The sequence below is a fragment of the Peromyscus californicus genome, unplaced genomic scaffold, assembly GCF_007827085.1.
Source record: "Peromyscus californicus insignis strain IS unplaced genomic scaffold, ASM782708v3 Scaffold_4__1_contigs__length_199733344, whole genome shotgun sequence".
In the NCBI taxonomy this organism is placed as follows: Eukaryota; Metazoa; Chordata; class Mammalia; order Rodentia; family Cricetidae; genus Peromyscus; species Peromyscus californicus.
This window is the reverse complement of record NW_026294562.1, coordinates 147,800,405-147,821,995: the sequence shown is the minus strand read 5'-3', so window position 1 is coordinate 147,821,995 and position 21,591 is coordinate 147,800,405.

The window sequence follows — 21,591 nt, the reverse complement described above, 5'->3', positions numbered from 1 at the left end:
AAATCAATCAAAAGAGATCAAGAAGGACATTACACATTCATCACAGGAAAAGTCCATCAAGATGAAGTCTCAATTCTGAATATTTATGCCCCAGATACAAGGGCACCCACATATGTAAAAGAAACATTACTAAAGCTTAAATTGCACATCAAACTCCACACATTAATAGAGAAGACTTCACCACCACACTCTTACCAATGGACAGGTCTGCCAGACAGAAACTCAACAGAGAAGTAAGTGAACTAATAGATGTTATGACTCAAATGGTCTTCGTTGACATCGAGAGTACATTCCGCCAAAAAATAAGAGAATATATCTTCTTCTCAGTACCCCATGGAGTCTCCTCTAAAACTGACCACATACTCAGTCACAAAGCAAGTCTCGGCAGATACAAAATATTTGGAAGAACTTCCTGTATTTTATCAAACCACCATGGTTTAAAGTTAGAATTCAACAACAAGACAAATTACAGAAAGCCTACAAACTCTTGGAAACTGAATAATGCTCAACTGAGTCACGACTGGGTGAAGGAAGAAATAAAGAAATTAAAAACTTTTTAGAATTCAGTGAAAATGAATGTACAACATACCCAAACTTATGGGACACTATGAAAGCAGTACTAAAAGGAAAGTTCATAGCTCTAAATGCCCACATAAAGAAGATGGAGAAATCTCACACCAGTGACTTAACAGCATACCTGAAAGCTCTAGAAGAAAAAGAAGCAAACTCACCCAGGAGGAATAGATGCCAGGAAATAATCAGATAGAAGGCTGAAATCAATAAAACTAGAACAAAGGGAACAGTACAAAGAATCAATGAAACAAACAGTTGTTTCTTTGAGAAAATTAACAAGACAGACAAACCTTTATCCAAAGTAATTAAAAGTCAGAGAGAAAATATCCAAATTAACAGAATCAGAGAAACATCAGGTCATACTCCAAAACCCTGTACTCCACAAACTGAAAAATCTAAAAGAAATGTACAATTTTCTGGATAGGTACCATATACCCAAATTAAATCAAGACCAGATAAACAATTTGATTAGAAATATAGTTCCTATGGAAATAGAAGTAGTCATTAAAAGTCTCTCAACAACAACAAAAAAAGTCACAGGGCCAAATTATTTCAGTGCAGAGCTAATACCAATATTCCTAAAACTATTTCACACAATAGAAACAGAAGGAACATTGTCGAGCTCTTTCTATGAGGCTACAGTTATCCTGATACCCAAACCACACAAAGATGCAACAAAGAAAGAGAAATATGGATCAATCTTCCTCATGAAGACTGATGCAAAAATGGTCAATAAAATACTGACAAACAGAATCCAAGAACACATTAAAAAAATCATCCACCATGATCAAGTAGGCTTCATCTCAGTGATTCAGGGATGGTTCAACATATATAAATCTATCAATGTAATCCATCATGTAAAAAAACTGAAAGAGCTGGGCGGTGGTAGTGCATGCCTTTAATCCCAGCACTTGGGAGGCAGAACCAGGTGGAACTCTGTGAGTTTGAGGCCAGCCTGGCCTACAGAGTGAGTTCCAGGAAAGGCACAAAACTGCACAGAGAAACCCTGTCTCAAAAACAAAAAAAAAAAAAAAAAAAAAAACAAAACTGAAAGAAAAACCCACATGCTCATCTCATTAGATGCTGAAAGAGCCTTCAATAAAATCCAAAACTCCTTATGACAAAGGTCTTGGAGAGATCAGGAATACAAAGAACGTATTTAAATATAATAAGGCAATTTACAGCAAGCCAACATCCAACATCAAATAAAATGGAGAGAAACTTGAAGCAATTCAATTAAAATCAGGAACAAGACAAGGCTGTCCACTCTCCCCATTTCTATTCAATACAGTACTTGAAGTTCTAGCTAGAGCAGTAAGACAGCAAATGGAGATCAAGGGGATACAAATTGGAAAGGACGAAGTCAAACTTTCACTGTTTGCAGATGATATGCTACTCTACATAAGTGACTCAAAAATTCTACCAGGGAACTCCTACAGCTGATAAACAACTTCAGTAATGTGGCAAGATACAAGATTAACTAAAAAAAATTTTTGGAGCCCTCCTATAAACAAATGATAAATGGGATGAGGAAGAAATCAGAGAAATATCATCCTTTACAATAGCCACAAAGAATATAAAATACTTTGGGGTAACTCTAAGCAAGTGAAGGACCTGCATTACAAGATCTTTAAGTCTCTGAAGAAAGAAATTGAAGAAGATATCAGAAAATGGAAAGATCTCTCATGCGCATGTATAGGTAGGATAAACAGTAAAAATGGCAACCTTATCAAAAGCAATCTACAGATTCAATGCAATCCCCATCAAAATCCCAACACAATTCTTCACAGACTTGGGAAGAAAAATAGTTAACTTCGTATGGGAAAAAAAACCAGGATAGCTAAAATATCCTGTACAATAAACCAATATCTGGAGACATTACCATCCCTGACTTCAATCTCTCCTACAGAGTTATAGTAGTAAAAACAGCTTGGTATTGGCGTAAAAACCAATATGGGGACCAATGGAATTGAATTTAAGGTCCTGACATTAATCCACACACCTATGAACACCTGATTTTTGACAAAGAAGCCAAAACCATACAATGAAAAACAGAAAGCATCTTTAACAAATGGTGCTGGCATAACTGGATGTCAACATGTGGAAGACTGCAAATAGCCCCACATCTATCATCACACACAAAACTCAAATCCAAGTGGATCGAAGACCTCAACATAAATCCAGCTACACTGAACCTAATAGAGGAGAAAGTAGGAAGTAACCTCAGATGTATTGGTACGGGAGACCACTTCCTAACTATGACACCAGTAGAAGAGATACTGAGAGCAAAAATTAATAAATGAGAACTCCTGAAACTGACAAGATTCTGTAAGGCAAAGGGCATGGTAAATAGGACAATATGATAGCCTACAGAATGAGAAAAGATATTCACCAACCCCACATCTGACAGAGGACTGATCTCCAAAATATATAAAGAATTCAAGAAACTAGACAGCAAAATATCAAACAAGCCAATTAAAAATGGGCTATAGATATAAATAGAAAATTCTCAACAGAAGAATCCCAAATGGCCAAAAGACATTGAAGGAATTGCTCAACATCCTTGGTCATCAGGGAAATGCAAATCAAAATGACTCTGAGATACCATCTTACACCTGTCAGAATAGCTATGATCAAAAACACTGATGGCAGATTATATTGGAGAGGATGTAGAACAAGGGGAACACTCCTCCACTGTTGGTGGGAATACAAACTTGTACAGCCACTCTGGAAATCAGTATAGCAACTTCTCAGAAAATTGGCAATCAATCTACCTCAAGACCCAGCTATACCACTATTGGGCATATACACAAGGGATCATTCCACAAGGACATTTGCTCAACTATGTTCATAGCAGCATTATTCATAATAGCCAGAACTTGGAAGCAACCTAGATGCCCCTCAACCAAAGAATGGATAAAGAAAATGTGGTACATATACACAATGGAGTATTACTCAACTGTAAAAAAACAATGACATCATGAAATTTGCAGGCAAATGGATGGGACTAGAAAATATCATCCAGATTCAGAAAGACAAACATAGTATGTACTCAATCATAAGTGGATATGAGCTGTAAAGCAAAGGATAATCAGACTACAACCCACAGCTCAGAGCAGTAAGGAAACAAGAACCCTAAGAGAGATGTATGAATCACCTTTGGAAGGGGAAACAGAAAAGATCTCCATGAGTAAACTGCAGATGAGTGGGGGCAATAGAGGGAAGTGGATGGGGGATGAGCCCATAAGGGACCAGGATGATTGAGGTGGAACAGGGATGGAATGAGAGTGCAATGAAAGAGATTCCTTGATAGAGGGAGACATTATGAGGTAAGGGAGAAACTGGGTGCTAGGGAAATTCTCAGGAATCCAGAAGGATGATTCCAGATTAGACTACTAGCAATAGTGGTGAGTGTGCCTGAACTGGCTTACCCGAGTAATCAGATTGGTGAATACCCTAACTGTCATCATAGAACCTTCATCTAGTAACTGATGGAAACAGATGCAGAGATCGACCACCAAGCACCAGACCGAGCTCTGGCTGTACAGTTGAAGAAAGGGAAGAGGGATTTTATGAGCAGGGATGGGGGAGGGGTCAAGATCATGATGGGAAATCTACAGAGACAACTGAACCATGCTCACAGAAATTCACGAATTTTGGAAGACAGCTGTGGAACCTGCATGAGACCAGACTAAATCTTCTATAGGAGATAGTTGTGTAGCTGGTTCCATTTCAGGGGTCCCTGGGTCCCTGGCAGTGTGATCAGGATGTATCCCTGGTGCATCAGCTGGCTTTCTAGATCCCATTACTTATGATCAGACACCTTGCTAACCCTTGAGCTGGGGAGGGGGTGTTGGGGGGAGGTGCTGGGTCATGCCTCAACTGAATATACCAAGCTTTGCTGTCCCCCCATGGGAGAACCTACCCATTTGGAGGAGGGGATGAGGGGTAGACGGGGGGGGGGGGTAAGAGTGGGTGTTGGGGGGCACAGTGGGAGGAGCGATGAGTGGGGGATCTGTGGTTGGTATGTAAAATGAATAAAAAAAAATTTTTTAAATAAAAAAAAATCCATACTGCTACAAAACTGAATTTGCTCAGTGAAAAACTGAGCAGTCATTCATGACAGAGCTATTATTAAAATATCCTTTAGAGAATGACAAGATATTATCAATTCCTGGGAGATAATGCTCTCTTGGTTAGAACAATAAATAAATAAAGCACTCAATCTACAAAAATTAAATGTCAGCACCAGATGCCTAGTAAATATTGGTGGAGCAATAAACAGTATAAATAATCCAGAACACACATCTCTTACACAATGAACACTGCTCTTCTCACCCTCCAAACACTACATTTCAGAGTGACCTTGATTGGGCTTAAGATCAGGTAATAAAAAATACAAACAAAAAATTTGACTAGTATTTATGTAATTCTTGATTTTCTTTCTTTTCTTCCTTTCCCTATCAGTACTTTACCTTGCACCAATTTCATCTCTTAATGAACAACTTTAATAAACTCATAAGTCATTCCCCTTTGTAGTCTTGTCTCTCTCCTGAAATAAACACACAGAATACTCTTCCTATATATAAGGCAGATCCTATTACTATGCTTTGGTCAATTTTCCATTATTGTAACAAAATACGTAGGATAATCAACTTAAAAATGATAAAGAATCATATTGCTTCACAGTTTTATATATTTCAATGAAAAGCTTATTGTTTCAGTAGCCTTTGTTCCTCTGGTGAAATAGTTCATCGTGGAAGCCAGAAATCAAAGAACCTGGAAGAGTCTGGACCCCATCATGCCAGTTATGTGCAACTGATTGAACACTGCACATGTAATACCCCACCTCTTAGTTTCCAGCACCTCTTGGCGCCTCCAATGTGAGGAAGAAGTACATATGGATACTTGTAGAATATTAAGATTCAAAATAGAACACCAAAATGCTTAAAAGTCTTTGGATGGCTTCTGCACTATCAACAGCAAGGCTTGTCTTTTTGCTGAATAGTTTTCCTACCATCATGCAGTATTCTTCAATGTCTAGTACATGAATGATGTGACTCAATTATATTTCAGAGGGATGGACCTGACAACTCTCCAAATAGAATAGCCTTGCTCCTATTTCAAAGACTTATAACATTAAACCTTCTGTACCATGTCTAAAGTGGACTTTTTCTTAGTGAACTATTTCAAAGTCTGTCAAAGAGAAACAGGCCACACATTCTCAATATTTTTACTAAAGCTTCCCATAAAATTCATTCAAATCCTTTGCATCTAATTTATTTTACTTATGTATTTATTTTCTCTCTTGCATAGTAATAAAACTGCAGAAAGACAAGAAACCTGACTCTTACTGTATGCTCATAAACCTGTGCCAACAGATCGAGTAAATAAAGATGGTGTCACAGACAAATATTCCATGAAGCCACAGAATGTTTATGACTGACACGGAAAATGGTTTCATCAACTCACAGTAATAAATTCTCAGAAAACGAGTGTTAAAAAGCATTACAGGAATTTTCTTCAGTTGGCTTGATGTTCTACAGCACATTGTAAGTGTGCCCATGTTTTTTGTTAGTTCTTGCTGATATTATGTATCTTTGCTACTAATGTTCATTTCAGAGTGACCTTGGGGATGCCTACAGCATGAAAGGTTTTCCTTATGTCCCTGAAGAATCACCAAAACATTTTTTCACTAATGAGTTCCTTAATTTATCTTTCAGGAAGTGTAACAATCAAAGGTTTTAAATAATATGAATTCAGTATTGATTTCGGACATTTTCTATGCACGATTGCTTCAGGTTTTGCCATCAGATATGAAATAATATGATTTCAGATGTTGTAAGGAGGACACTAATTTATCAGGAAGCTAACAATTCTTTGTTAAAATGCCCTCTCTTTATCTCTTAAAAACAAAGTGGAACCTAGAAAGGAAGTTAATAACTTTCTTTGCTCCTAGGGAACATCTGTTTGGAAGCTTCATGTCGTCAGAGTCACCCCATTCTAAACCTCCCCAGAGGCACTCTGAACCCAGGAAAGCTTTTCAGTGAAGTGGTGTTTGCATGAGTTACTGAAACTTAACACAGATGTATTTTTGGCATTTTACCCTTAGTTTTTGACCTATGGTAACTGGATAACTGTCCCCTCTGTAATAGGAAGTATGCTCACATTTATTTTCTCCTCTGAGCTATGGTTTCTACAGCTGCATTGACACTGCTGTGTTAATTGTCTTGATTGACAGAAGAAATAATATGCAATAAAGCTAATAAATGTATGTTTGTTTCTAGATGAAGGCAGGGGGTTGCCCCTGAATTGTGCAGAACATATGTATCAAGAGGATCACAAAGTAGGAAATTGTGCTGTTGCTGGTCCCTGTGGTCAGTGTAAAATTACAGCCACTGTGGAAAGGTCTACAGAGCAGCCAAGCCAGTGTTGGCTCTATGAAAGGCACAGTCTGACTATCAGATGAGATGGTGCTAAGGAGCTCTCAACCGACACAGTTAGTTTGTTAACATAAAAAATGAAAATATATTTAGAAAAATTTAAAACTATTGTTTTATTATTTGCACATCGATTCTTTTAAATTTGAATTAAGATATATATGATACAAAACACAGACACACACAGAAACGTGTTGTCTTACAGAATGTAAATCACTAGGGTGCCCATGTAGATTCACAGATTTCAACACTTAGTCCACCCTTGAGAATACTTTTGGTGGTAGTGACAGCTGAAGACACATGGTTTCAGGAGTGATATGTGTCTCCCATCTCCTGTGATCAGATTGGTGACTACCCCAATCATCATCAGAGAGCCTACATCCACTAACTGATGGAAACAGACACAGAGACCTATAGCCAAACATTAAGCCAAGCTTGGGGAGTCTTGATGAAGAGAGAGAGAGAAAGAATCATAGGAGCCAGAGGGGTCAAAGACATCATGAGAAAACCCACAGAAACAACTAACCTGGCTCATAGGTGCTAACAGAGTCTGAAGCAACAACCAGGGAGACCATATGAGACAGACTTAAACCTTCTAATGTATATGTGATAGTGCAGAAGCTTTGTCTATTTGTGGGACTCCTAATAATGGGAGCAGGGTCTGAACCTGTTGCTTTGGCTAGCTCTTGGAAACCTATTCATTATACTGGATTACCTTGCCCAGCATAAATACAAGGGGACCATGCTTTGTTGATACCCATGAAAGGCCTAACCCTTTCTAAATAGAAACAGAGAAGGACTGGATTCGGGAGGGTATGGAAGGGAAGTGAGGGGAGCGAATAGGAGGAGAGGAGGGAGAGGAAACTGCAGTCAGGATGTAAAATAAATAAATTAATTTAATTTAAAAAATGTAGTTTTGCTTTGAATTTAAACTTACTCCAAGATACAAAATATTTGAAATTTGAAAGGAAATTAAAACATGTAAGTTTGTACACTGATACCATTAGGTTTTACACAGTTTCTAAAATGCTGGAATGAGACAAACTGGGGATCTGAGGCATGCACTAGGAAGTATCTATCAAGATGACAGACTAGGATGATAGAGCAATACAGGATTTCCTGATAAGAAGGCCTGTGATAAATTTCCCGTGGACTATTTTAGAGAAGAGGTATCATGTTTTGTGATGGAATGCAATTGAGAATGAATAAATGACATTCCCAGAGCTGTTTTGTATGAGAGTACAATTCAGTAGATTCAGTTTTAGCAAGCAAAAATATGGTATATTCTGCATGTGCAGACTTTCAATGAAGTGAATATCTGATAATAAAATTAGAGTTTCTACAATGTGCATTTTGAAATTGTGTTAAAGACACAACACAAAATACATGGGAGTAGGGGCATCAATATAAATTTTTACTAAGGGCAGACTCATTATAGAAATTAATTTTATGGTGAAAGAAACATGACTAGCATGCAATGAAATGCAAAATATGTTCTGAGCCTAAAGGACAAAAAGTAATAGTGAGACTTAAAGAATTTTTCCTGTGGCAGTCTGTTTGATGTTTCCACAGTCAATCATGAGCACCAGCTCATTATTCTGCTTCAGAGCAACTTTGGGTAATGTTTATAATTTTTGTTTTCCATGTATGAGGTTGTATGTGAGTTAAAGTTTGTGATTTCCAAGGCTATCAGCTTTCACCCAGACATGTCTTCCATCTTTCCTCTTCATTCATAATCCCCTGACATCAGTCATGTTGCCTTTAAAGTTACCAATGGTGAACAAGTGATAGCCAGTGTGCACATGGAAGACGACTTTAAGGTGGAACACAATACACGTGATGGAATATAGTCTCCAGAGCACAAAGACCTTAGAAAGCAAAATTTTCAGCTTCAGCTTTCCTGTTTTTATGATTAATAATAAGATCTGTATAATAAATTATGGCAATTATCCAGGACAAAATAATGCAGTAGCTCCTGAGCACCTGTGACTCTTACACATGTAATGCAAAGTTTGAACTCTCATGTACTCACACTGTAAAAGCGCCACTAGACTTTGATCACAATAAAAATGAAAATAAACACAATGATTTTATATAATTTATACTGTTTCAATGATAGAATGTTTAATAACATACATTTTAAGGTTTTTTAAAACATTTTATTTAATATTCATATGCATATGTGTTTTGAGCAAATTCACCTCCCATTCCATCCCTTTGATTCTTTCACTGTTCCTATCACCATTTTTTTACATTCAACATCATGTATTCTTTCACTTTTTTTTTAATTTAATACCTACCCACTTAGTCCACTTTGTGCTGTCTGTGGTTGTGCCTACAGCCAAGACCTGAGCCATAATAAGTTCAGGCCCTGGCATCAGTCCATGACTGGGCTAGAATTTCTAGGGAAAAGCATGAAAGGTACCAGGTCCAAGTGCATAGACAACAGACAGGCATGACACTTCATTCATGGATTGATTTCCAGTGTGTTGAAAGCAAGCATGGCCAGAAGAGAACCACGGGGCACTTTCTAGAACAGTGTCCTGGCAAAGCTGTCCCTTCTCTGACTCTAAAACTGACAGAGAGATAGACAGACAGAGATAGATGGAAGACAGAGGAAAGACAGATAATAGATGACAGAAATGGACAAATAAATGACAGAAAATAAATGGTAGAGAGAGATGACAGATGTGTGATAGATGATAATTATAAGGTAGATAATAAAGTTGATGATAAAGATACACAGATAAGTAGATAGATGAGTGAGTAGATGGACAGGTGGGAAGGCCAGACAGTGGATGAATGGATGGATAGAAGATAGATAGATAGATGATAGACGATAGATAGATAAATGACAGATTGTTTTAAATAGTCTTTTTATGTAACCAAAAGCTGACCTGTGACTCACAGTGTATCCCAAATTCAAACTCATAGTAATCCTCCTGCCTCAGCATCAGAGTGCAGAGATTCAGACATGAACTACCATATGCAGGTAGGTTAGAAGATTTCTATTGTTTGCCTAAGAGTTTACATGAATTCTGTATCCTGCAGGACCATTGAAGTTTGTCCAGTAGTTAGTGTAGAGATAATCCTATTCTGGTTCACACAGTTGTAAATTAGTAAAAGGAACACATAAGAAAACTTTCTCTCCCAAGGTGGTAAAGCTGATTAGATGGCTTTGTAACAATCCTTGAAAGACCTCACTTGTTTAAGGTGTACCTTGATAGAGTCAGCAAACTGTAATTCTTTAATCACCATTTATCCATTATAATACTTTTTATTTAAAGGCACTCTTTATGGCCATGCATAACTGTGGAGTTAATAACTGTTGCACTCATGCTGAGCACTGGGAGTTGGGGAATTTCCTGCAGAGAAGATATGTAAATGTCAAGACTGGGTCCCACAAGAGTCTCAGAGAAATGACAGAAAAAGATAGAGACAAAACATGCAGACTTGAGAATTGAGTCCAGCAGTCTTCTTATCAAACATCTAATTGTTCTTTTATTTCTTATATGTGAAGATTAAGACAATCCACAGACCCTCTGGTAATTCTTTTGTTCAAGATTATAAAATTTGGAAGAATTTTGCTGGGATACAGAAAGTACCAGAAAGAGCCCAGTACACTGGGATGGATAAGGGGTGCTACCCCATTCTCCTTGGAACAGAAAGGCACTCTCTCTAGACCCTAGGATAGGGACAGAATCTTTCTTTGGGAGTTTGTTTTCTGAAAGGACTAGTCTGCCAGTGTCACATGCCCTTCACAGAAGAAGCCAAGCTCTTTATCAAGGTTGGGCCTCATGGCCTCAGTGCATGGAGGACATCCTTCATTTCAAAATTGCCACTTCACAGTCGACTGCTCCCTTTGCACAATTCTACTACCAATCCTTCCACCCCTATGAGTTGATTTTGAGACTTTCATTAAAACTATCTGCACACAGGAGTTGTTTTAGAATCTGTTTCCAGAGAAAAAGGCCAGAAAAGTACATGCAGCTAACTATCTTGTAAAAATGTTATCAGAAACAAATGGTAAAGCCTAACTTCAAAGATCCTGTGTGAAACCAGTATCTCCATCTGATTCCTAATATTGTAGTTCTGTAGGTAATTTTGTAGAGATGTCCTGATTCCAAGTCTAAAAGGACCTTCCCCTACTGCTCTACTGTTTTTTTCGATAGATATCTTGTGAGAAATATGCTGTTTGTAGATGCTCTCTGTTCTGTATTACCTATGTCATAGTTATGAAACCTAAGCAACTCCCTGGGATAAGCCAGGAGCATTCCTTTAAGACACTCTACTCATCACTCTAAAAAACAAACATCAGAGAAGCTAGAATGCCTGCCTAGATGTCCTCAGACGTCAGATCTAACATCCTTGCTCATATTTGTATCCATCTGCTTTCCATGAAGATGCAGGCTTTTATCATATATAACATCTTGTAAAAGCAATTAGCCAGTGCAAGTGACTGTCATTCTTACCAGGAGAATAGGGAACAACTGTGACACATACATGGTAAGCCAAGCTGTCATGCCTTCTTCCAAGAAAGGAAGCTTTCTAGATCTCTCCTTAATTGAGACAAGCCCATGTGTTTATTGAGCATATATTTTTGAGGGTAAGAAGGCATCCCATCTCTTCAAGTGCTGTGAATTATTTATGTGTTGGAAATTCTGGATGCTTCTGGTCATTTTTAAATATATCACAGATTGAAACAGTGATTGCTGAACTGTGCTCTAGAAAACTGGAAATCACTCTTCCCATTTTTGTTATGATGTTTCTTATCTAGTCATTCCCAGCCTTATTTTCCAGGAACCTTCCCTGTCTCTGCTGATCATTGCTCAACTCCATTCTTCTATTCTTCTATGACACTGATGTTTATATTCAGCATCTGTCTCTTGTGATCACTTTATTTAATACCCTACAATCCCATCCTTGTTTTGCAAATGATGGGATTTGTATTTTTATGAATGAATAGTATTCTAGTGTGTATATGACTCAAATTATTTATTTATTGATGAATTTCTAGATTAATTTCTGATCTTAGCTATTGTACTCAATGGAGAAACAACCTCTGGAGTACATTATCTATCTGGCAAAATGGCCTCCTCTTCTTTTAAAGTAGACCAGCATTAATTTTAATGAACAATATGATTGTTCTACTTTTTTTTTTTTTTTTTTTTTTTTTTTTTTGGTTTTTCGAGACAGGGTTTCTCTGTGTAGCTTTGCGCCTTTCCTGGAACTCGCTTTGGAGACCAGGCTGGCCTTGAACTCACAGAGATCCACCTGGCTCTGCCTCCCGAGTGCTGGGATTAAAGGCGTGCGCCACCACCGCCCGGCTGATTGTTCTACTTTTAATGTTTAGGGAATTACATACTATTTTCCATAATAGCTGGATTTGTTTACATCTCTGTGAACAATATAGAACAGTTCATCTTTTCTGCTTCTTTCTTGACATTTGTTATTTCTGTGATTGAGATGAGACTGATCTTATCTGGGTGAGATGTTACCTTATTTGGTTTGAGTTTGTTTTCCTGATGATAAGAGTTAATGATCATTTTCTGGATTACTGATTGGCTATTTTCATATCATCTTTTGAGAGGCATTTTCAAATCTTCAGCCCATTTTAACCATGCACTTGTGGTTTTGTGTTTAGCTTCTTGAGTTCCTTGTGTATTCATTGTGGATACAAATCATGTGTGAAGAGAGTAGATTTGAAGCTTTGTTGATTATTTCATTTGCAAGGCATATGCTCACAAATTGATACAGGATTACATTTGCCCATTTATACCTTTGTTGCTTCTGCTTTGGGAAACTTACACACACATCACTATCTTTGTCAAAATTTTAGAGTGTCTCCCATGCATTATCTTAGTAATCTCATAGTTTTAGATTTTACATTTGGAGTTTCAATCTATTTTGTATTGGATTTTTATGTACTGAGAGAAGGGAATATTTCATTCTCCTAGCAATTTATATTCAGTTTTTCCACCGTTTGTTGAAGTATCTGTCTGTCCTGTCATATGCTCTTGACAACATTTTCAAATATAAGTTGTTCATACTGTGTGAATTAATTTCTGGTCCTGTACTCTGTTACAATGTCTATGTGTCTGTTTCTATGGCAGTGTTGTATTGCTTTGGTTAAAATAGTTTTCCCTGTACATATACATACACACACAGTTAAATACATGCATATATATGTGTGTGTGCATGTACATATATATATATATATATATGTATATGTATATGTATATATATAGTTAATAGCCCTGGGTTTCCTGAAACTCACTTTGTAGACAAGGCTGGCCTCAAGCTTAGAGAGCTCTGCCTGTCTCTGCCTCCCAAATGCTGGGATTAAAGGATTTAAAAACATGAGTCACCACACCTGGCTACTTTTACTGTACTTTAAATTCAGATGACGTGATGCTTCTTTTATCTTTTCTTGTTTGTTTGCTTGTTGTCTGTATGGAGGATTTTTCCCCTCATGATCACTCAAACAAATTGTAGAGTTGTTCCTTTTTGCCATTTAAGTGATAAAGTCTTTAATTCTTGCGTGGGAATTGAACTAAATCTATATCTTACTTTGGGTAGTATTTCTGTTTTGTTTTAATCCTTAACACATGTAAGAAGAACAGGATCCCTGTGCCTTCATAGTCATATCCTTTCCAATGTCATTCAGCATGTGATGAACATCCTAGGTTTGCTTAATGTTTGCTCAATGATAAATACATTTTCCTTCTTTTCTATTCCCATGCAAATAATTTTCTGAATTCACAGAGAACTTGATTATAATTTTTTTTCAATATCTTTTCTGTCATGAGTCCAAATATAAGACCACACATTGCAGTCACTCACAGTTATTCACAGACGCAAATGGTTTTCTATTATTTGCTTATTTTCTGGGAGTGTAGTGTAAGTGGAATGAACTTTCCCTGGGGAAAAAGTCAGGCCTCTGCTGGATCCATACACGGATTCCTCACTTATGAAAAATAACCCTGGAAATCATGAAACTTTACAGCATTGTAGAATATGACATGTGTCTTCCTTAGTCAGGGGTTTATATACTTTTAATGTCAACGTCTTTGTTGATTTTTGAAGGTTCTAGAATGTCTCAGCACACTTCCTCCAATGCCCATAGTATTAAAAATTTCTACCCCTGTGTTCTTTGTGCTTGCTGTGGTTTGAACCTGACGTATCCCCCACAGTGTCCTGTGAGCAGCTGGTCCGCAGCCTGTAGCATTATCTGTGGAGACTGTGTAACATGGGAAGGTAGAGTCTTGCTGAATGAAGTGGTTTATTTGGATGGACCTTGAGGTCTTACAGCTGGCCCTACTTCCTTTTTGACTATGGAGGCAATGACAACAGCCACCTCTTGTCCCTGCCTGTACCTTCCCTACCATGATGACTGTGTCCCTGGCACTGGAAGCCTCAACAAACTGTTTTTCCCTTAAGTTGCTTTCTCAGGTACTTTGTCACAGTAGCAAAACAATGCAGTGCCTGATGGGAACTATGGGACTATTGGTCAGGCTAATGTTCCTCTTTTCCACTGAAGAGAATAATATCTCTGAGTTAATTCATAAAGTCCCCCTTTTCTTGTTTGACTGTGAAGAACTAACTCTCCAGAAAAAAAAGACCTTTGCTGTAACCAAGCATCTATCTTTCCAATGTAGGCCATGTCTAAATGTAGCAGAGCCCATGTGGACAATGGGATCAGGTGACATGATTAATGGGCGGCCTTGCTTCAGATGGCAGTCACTGCCCCATAGTGCCTTATAAAAATGGAGAATTATCATATCTGCCTTTACTGTGTGTCTCTGGGAACTAACAAGATAATTGCTCTTTTGAGAAATACTTGAGATGGTAACTAGTCAAAAATGTTGGCTACAATATTGATATAATCATTTATGTTCAAGAAGTTCCACTTAAGGGGTTCAGCTGACAAAAAGCAACAATTGGGGAAATTAATATACCAAGTATTGATATATTGTATTAATATTTGAAACAGAGTCTTGAATAGAGCAGATAAGCATATGGTCACTTTTCTCTGAGCCAATGCAATGAGAATGAGTGGAGACAGGCAGAGGGGAGAAAAGTGTATAATGGAGGTGATTCACGTAGACAGGAGGGGCTGGGCTAGGAGACGATTCCAATATTGGAAGTTTTAGTCCAAGGAGAAGTTTAGAAATATTAGTAGGTCATGTGCAAGATTGTATCTTTTTGAGAAGATGACATTTTCTTCCTAAGCACATACATGTCAACTTCAATCTGATTTGTGTGTCAAACTGCACATGATGTAATAGGAACTGAATCTCCAGCTGAACAGCAACTGGATAGTTAAGTTTATACTGACAGAGAGCTCCTACTTCCTTTATTACATATCATATTAATCTATTCTTTTAGGAAAAGTACATTTTTAAGAAATAAAAATAAAAATAAATAATGGTTGAGACTGGGATGATGGCTCTACAATGCTTGCCTTGCCAGCATGAGGATATGAATTCAAACCCCCAGGATGCATGTAAAATCACGCCAGGTACCACAATATGCGTTTGCAATCCCAGCACCAAGGAGACAGGGATAGGCAGACACTTGGGGCTCACTGACCACCTAGGTCACCTCATTGGTGAGCAGCATGCCATTAAGAGGCACTATAGCTGAAGAAAAGGTGGAAGACACCTGAGGAATGATGGCCAAGGTCGTTGTCCTGAACCCCACTTGCGCACACATGTGCCCTGATCCTCACATAGACAGGTGCATACACGTGTGCAAGCATACATAGTACAGGTGATAAAATGACTGGCATTAATTTTATATAATTACACTGAAGGTGAAATTCATGGATCTCAGGTTACAGTTTATGAATTTTGTGAAAATTCACAAGGTGAGTGAAGGCAACTGCAGGTTTTTACTTTGAACTTTAGCTTCTATCCAATACAGCCCCCCAAAGAGGTGCATGGAATTGACTTCCTTTTGAAGAATGCCCTGGCTATAAATCATGTACTTCTCAGCAGTACTAACTGCGCATAGTCCAAGTATCCAAGGCTGATTTATAGTAGGGAATCTCAATGTGTACCTTTTTCTTTTACTTCTGTAAATTCAATCCTTTAGGTGAACCCTCTGGAAGAGGAAGTAATTTACTTTTAGTTTTTATTTTTACCTGCAGGTGAAAATTTAATGACCTCTATTTTGTGTATGATTGTGAATACATTCATGAATGCGAGTGATATCCGGAGACACAATATTTTATGTTGCTGCTTTTATGATTTCCAGGAACTGTTTGTAATTGCTTAGAATTAATTGCATCTTACTCCAGGGTCTGACCCTTATTTTTTTATATTTATTAAGTTTAGTTTTACATTATCTGCCACATTTAGAAACTTTTGTCCCCACATACATTAATGTACATTATATTTGCTGCTATAAATTTTATTAAAGTTCTATCTTCCCATATACCCTCTGGGTCACCCAGACTTAAAATGTTTCCTTCCTTCCTGTAACAGTAACATTGATTATATTCTGCCTGAGAAACACCATTGTGTTCTAGTTTATGTCCATGTGGACATGGTGTCTCTCAAAAAATCTCTTCACCTCTTCTGAAGCAGGATTTGTCCTTGCACTTCTGATGCACAGCAAAAGAAATAGGTACTTCTTATTTCTATCTTAATGACCCTACAGGAACTTTAATAAGGCAGCTAAAGATGCTTAAACTCTGGGGTTACTCACTTTCAAAGTCCTTTTCTCTCTTCTGCTCTGAACACTCTCAATTGTGAATGAAATAGAAAGAGGAGCTCAGTCAAAGGGTGGAGAATGAAGAATCAACCAAGGTTGGTATCATTTTGTTCCTTTTGTGAAGATCCTGGTGATGCCAACAATGATGGCCGTGAACACAGCCTCTTCACACTCTTCCCATGTCCTTCCACACAGCGATGTCTCTCTTCATTTCTTGCTACATCTAGACTCTATGTTTGTTCCCAAAAGGAACTCAATGAGGTAGTCTTCTAATCCCACCTCTGGACAATCATAAGGAATACTTATCCTTACCCCCATGAGGATCATGGTTGAAGTGGGTAGAAGTGCAACTGAGGACTTTAGAATGATGAAGGAATGGCTGTCAGATTGGGACCCATGCCAAGTTGATGTTCCAAGCTAGAAGCAGAACCTTTAGCTGTCGACAAGAAACTGCAGCTGATGTTCCCAGTAGGGACAGGAAAAGTTTGGGTAGTGCTTCTGAACTGTGATTCTAAAACAATCACCTCTTCCAGGGCGCAGGACTTTATCTTTCACCTCCTTAATAGAAGGGCTATTACACAATGTTGTTCTATGAAGTGCTGGTAGAGAGATATGGCATTAACAGATGGAAAGAATAAAAATATTGCAGGGATATTCCCAGATGATAACTAAAATTAATAAAAATGATCGTACATTTCTGAAATGATTTGTGATGCATATAGCATTTATAGTCTTGTAAACTTGTAGTTTTGAGAATTTTTTCTAAGAATAAGGCTTAAGGATTCTGTTTTGTTGTGGTTTTTCTATTCACTCACTTAAATAAAATGCTCACATACACACAATTTGAATCTCAACCTGGCAGCAGCCTTCCAGATCCACTGTTCTTTCAAGCCCTTGACCCTATGCTGTGCCTAGGCTCCCCTCAAACTCGGTTTGGATTCTTGAGCTCCCTCAGCCACAGTTTTTGTCATCTGTGTTTGGCATTCGACTCTATGGCTGCATCCTTACTATCCTCACATTATGGACGCAAACTAAGAAGACAACCCAAAGAAAATTGACAGACTCTCCATTCACATGCTGAGTTGCTTCAGTTCTCAAAAGAGCCTGTCCATTTATGTGTTATCTGTCTAAACCATTTTTATGTGTTAATTGTTGTTATTGCTTTGTTTGTTCATTCTTTGGAAGGCCAGTTGGTCTTCTGATGCAGTCTATTAGGTCTCATCTGTTCAGTATTTTCTTTAGCAAATTTCTAATTTAATATTGGGTAGTATGGTTAATTATCACATGATTTTAAAGGTCTTGCCTTATTGTCCTACAAAGTCATATCTCTGACTCTGTAGATGTATTCCAAATCTTAATTTCAAAACAAAATTTGATCTTGTAGAAGGCAGAAGCCATTCTGGTAGTTTTGGAGAATATATAGCTGTATACAAATCAGAAATTACTGAGCATGCTTTCAGATGTAAATGAAAGGAAAGTTGAGACCTTGAGTCATAAAACAAGTAAGGGACTATGGGGGTGGATTTTGAGGAAAGAGGTTAGGACATAGGTTGTATGAAGGGGGAAAGTCAATAATGGAACATGAAATGTTTAAATGGGCCAAGGAGAAGGAAGTCAAGGTATTAGAGGGATCATGAGAATGACTAATACTCAAAAGCTTCCTAAAACAGACCCATATACACACACAGACAAAATTTAAAAGTGTATTCCTTACAATATGGAAAAAAGTCTAAAACACCATAAGTTATCAGATAGAATTCCCAGTGCCAGGTATAAGTTACCTTTTTTCAAGTTATATGTCAGTGTGGTCACACACACACACACACACACACACACACACACACACACACACACACTATAAATTATTGCTCCTGCATTTGGTTACCCTCTAGAATTTGATGGTAAGACCATGTTGCTGAAGTCACCACACTCTTGAATCATAAAACATCGAGAAATCAAGATGGTAACAATCTAGAAGCTTCTCTACTACTAGCTTCCAGAGTAGTGGGAGTTGCTACTCACACTATCGGGGAGAAAAGTAATTATCAGTCTCACACAGCTGTGAACCTTGTGAGTCATAACAACTGGCCTGTAAGATATACTACTGATGCAACAGTGGCATGGATTTTATGGGAAGAACTTTCTGATGGGACTTAAAGCCCACTCTACAAGACAGAATTCAAGCCTGGTACTAAACTGAGCCCAAAGCCCATCGCAGGCTAGGTCACAGGCTCAAGGAGGAGAACCTAGTACTGCTACTATGCTAAATGGGCATAGTAATAAACAACCCCCTACCCCTCATCAGTTAAGCTTTGTTTTACAATACATAGTGATTAATTCAAAGATCCACAACTGGTCAATGTGCAGAGAATAAGAGACTCTGGAGTTTTTCATTCTAAATAGGACATCTCTATCACATTCCCTCCACCTAAGGCTCAGGTGTTATCACAGAAGAGGACACAGAAAGAATGTAAGAGGCAGTTAGTGGACATCTGTAGCCAAATAGTATTTTTCAAACACAATTGGGCAGCTGCACACATGAACTCACACCAGCTGTGAGTGAATACACAAGACCTTACTCAAGATCAACCTAGCAAAAATCCCAGCATGAAGAGGGAGGGGCTCGTGAAGTCCCACCCCTAGCTGAGATGCTGTTGGCAATTGGTAGCTACTGGTGGAGTAAGTGTCAGTTTACTGAGCACTGTGGCTCCTGAGAGGTCATCTACATTCCAGGAGATGGCCCTACACCTATGCATATACAGATAGCACTGCATGAAGTCAGTGAGGTTTAAAAAAGGAAACTTGAAGTTTGAAATGAAAAGAGGTTGGATAGATAAGGAGGAATTGGAGTGGAGGAAATGAGGGTACTTTTTGATCAAAACACGTTGTATGCATGTGTAAAATAAACAATTAGCATATAAATGTAAAAGTATTATTGAAAAACAAAAAAAAAAGTAAGTTAACACAAAGAGGTTTAGTATTTCAAGAAGGGGGAAAAATACAAAATGAACTGGAAGCTCACCGTGCTGGTATAGTAAGCATGGTGTGCAAGTGGCTAAGGATACTTTCTCAAGATACAGGCCCAAGGCAGGTCTTGGAGAAGAGTAGGAGGTACTGGCTGTCTGGCACACATAGTTGGAACAAAGAAAGCTACAATGCCGTCCTACAGATGCTTTGATGAATTACCTCAGGGCACAGAAGAGGAGTTGAGGCCTTCTCAGAACTTGCCTTGTCATCACAGTGCATTCCCTTAACAGAGTGAAGGTGCCACTGAGTCTATGAGACAGCTGTGGGTTTGTAACAAATGGTAATTTCCGGGAGGTTATTCACTCCTTTAAAATATTTTTTTTTGCCATTAACAGAATCTGAAGTTTCTCAATAATACAGCATAAACTGAGATATAATCTGTAGTGGCAGTTATTCTTTCCTGCAATCCCCTATGTCCTCACCTGGACACAGGCTCCAACCTGCCTTCTATTGCTGTGCCAGTCTCGTAACTCCATGATTTTAGTATTATGCATATTGTTCAAAAATACACATTCCTCACTTCTGAAATGGTATTTTTTCCACAGACAAGGAATGCTTTGGTCATTACTTGTTGAAAGTGGAAGATGTAGAGACATGAGCTGGAAGTCTTATGCTAGCACCTGCAAGTTTTGTGATGTGAAGATTACAATCTAAAGTTATACAAGTTTACAGCACACATGTCACTTTTCCTTTTGAAAACCTCACCATCCCTTTAAATTTCAAGAGAAAAATAATATAGGTAATGTATGCTCAGTGTCTGAGAAACATTAAATACAAAACAAGTACTTTCTGCATTCTCATAACCTTATTTACAATCTCTCCAAAATCTTGACTAAATTTGCAAAGAGAAATATTTCACTAAGCAGCTGTTTAACTTTTTGAATAGGGTGGGGAGACAGAAAGACAAAGTTTCTCTGAAACTTGGTTGTAGAGTACAAGCTGGGACAGTGAAATCTGTCAAGAGACAAGAGGCGTGGGTGGGTTTATCAAACACAGGGGTGTAGAGTTGGCAAGCTTTTGATTGAAGACAGATATGAAGTTAAAGGGTACGCTTTGAGAAAAGTCAACTTTATAAATGAAGACAATGGTTAGGTGGCATTTTTGTTTATTTATTTGACTTTTTCCCTCTTTTCTATGGAAAATACTCTGCTTTCAAATAAACTGGAAGTTCCTTAACCTCACAGATCAAGGTTTAGAACCATGTAAATGCACAAACTAACTCTTAATAAAAAGGAAGAAAAAGAAGGAGGATGAGGAAGAATAGGAAAGGAAGGAAAGAGAGAAAGAAAGAAAGAAAGAGAGAGAGAGAGGGAGGGAGGGAGGGAGGGAGAGAGAGAGAGAGAGAGGGAGGAAGGAAGGAAGGAAGGAAGAAAGGAAGGAAGGAAGGAAGGAAGGAAGGAAGGAAGGAAGGAAGAAAGAAAATGGTACTCAGTAAATATTTAGTGAAGGAACAAATGCTTCCAGAGCAACCAGCAAGGTCTGTATGGGCTGAGACTTTCCTTGCTAACAGCCAACAAGTTCAATCTCATTAAGCAATACCAGGACTTAAGTACAATCCCCATAGTGCATACATTACTTTAGCAAAATTCCAAAGACACGTGCTTCTTTATTTCACTCATCTTAATTCCATCTCCTAGGGAGTTACCAAGCCAGAAAAATGGATGGTATAGATTTTATTTTTAGTTTAAATTTTTCATTTTGTTTTATTTTTTTACATCAAGACAGTGGTTTCCCCTCCCTCCTCTCCTCCCAGTCCCTCCCCTTACCTCCTTTCTGCCTGCCCCCTCCATGCACTCCTCCTCTGTTTCTTTCCAGAGAAGAGCGGGTCTCACAT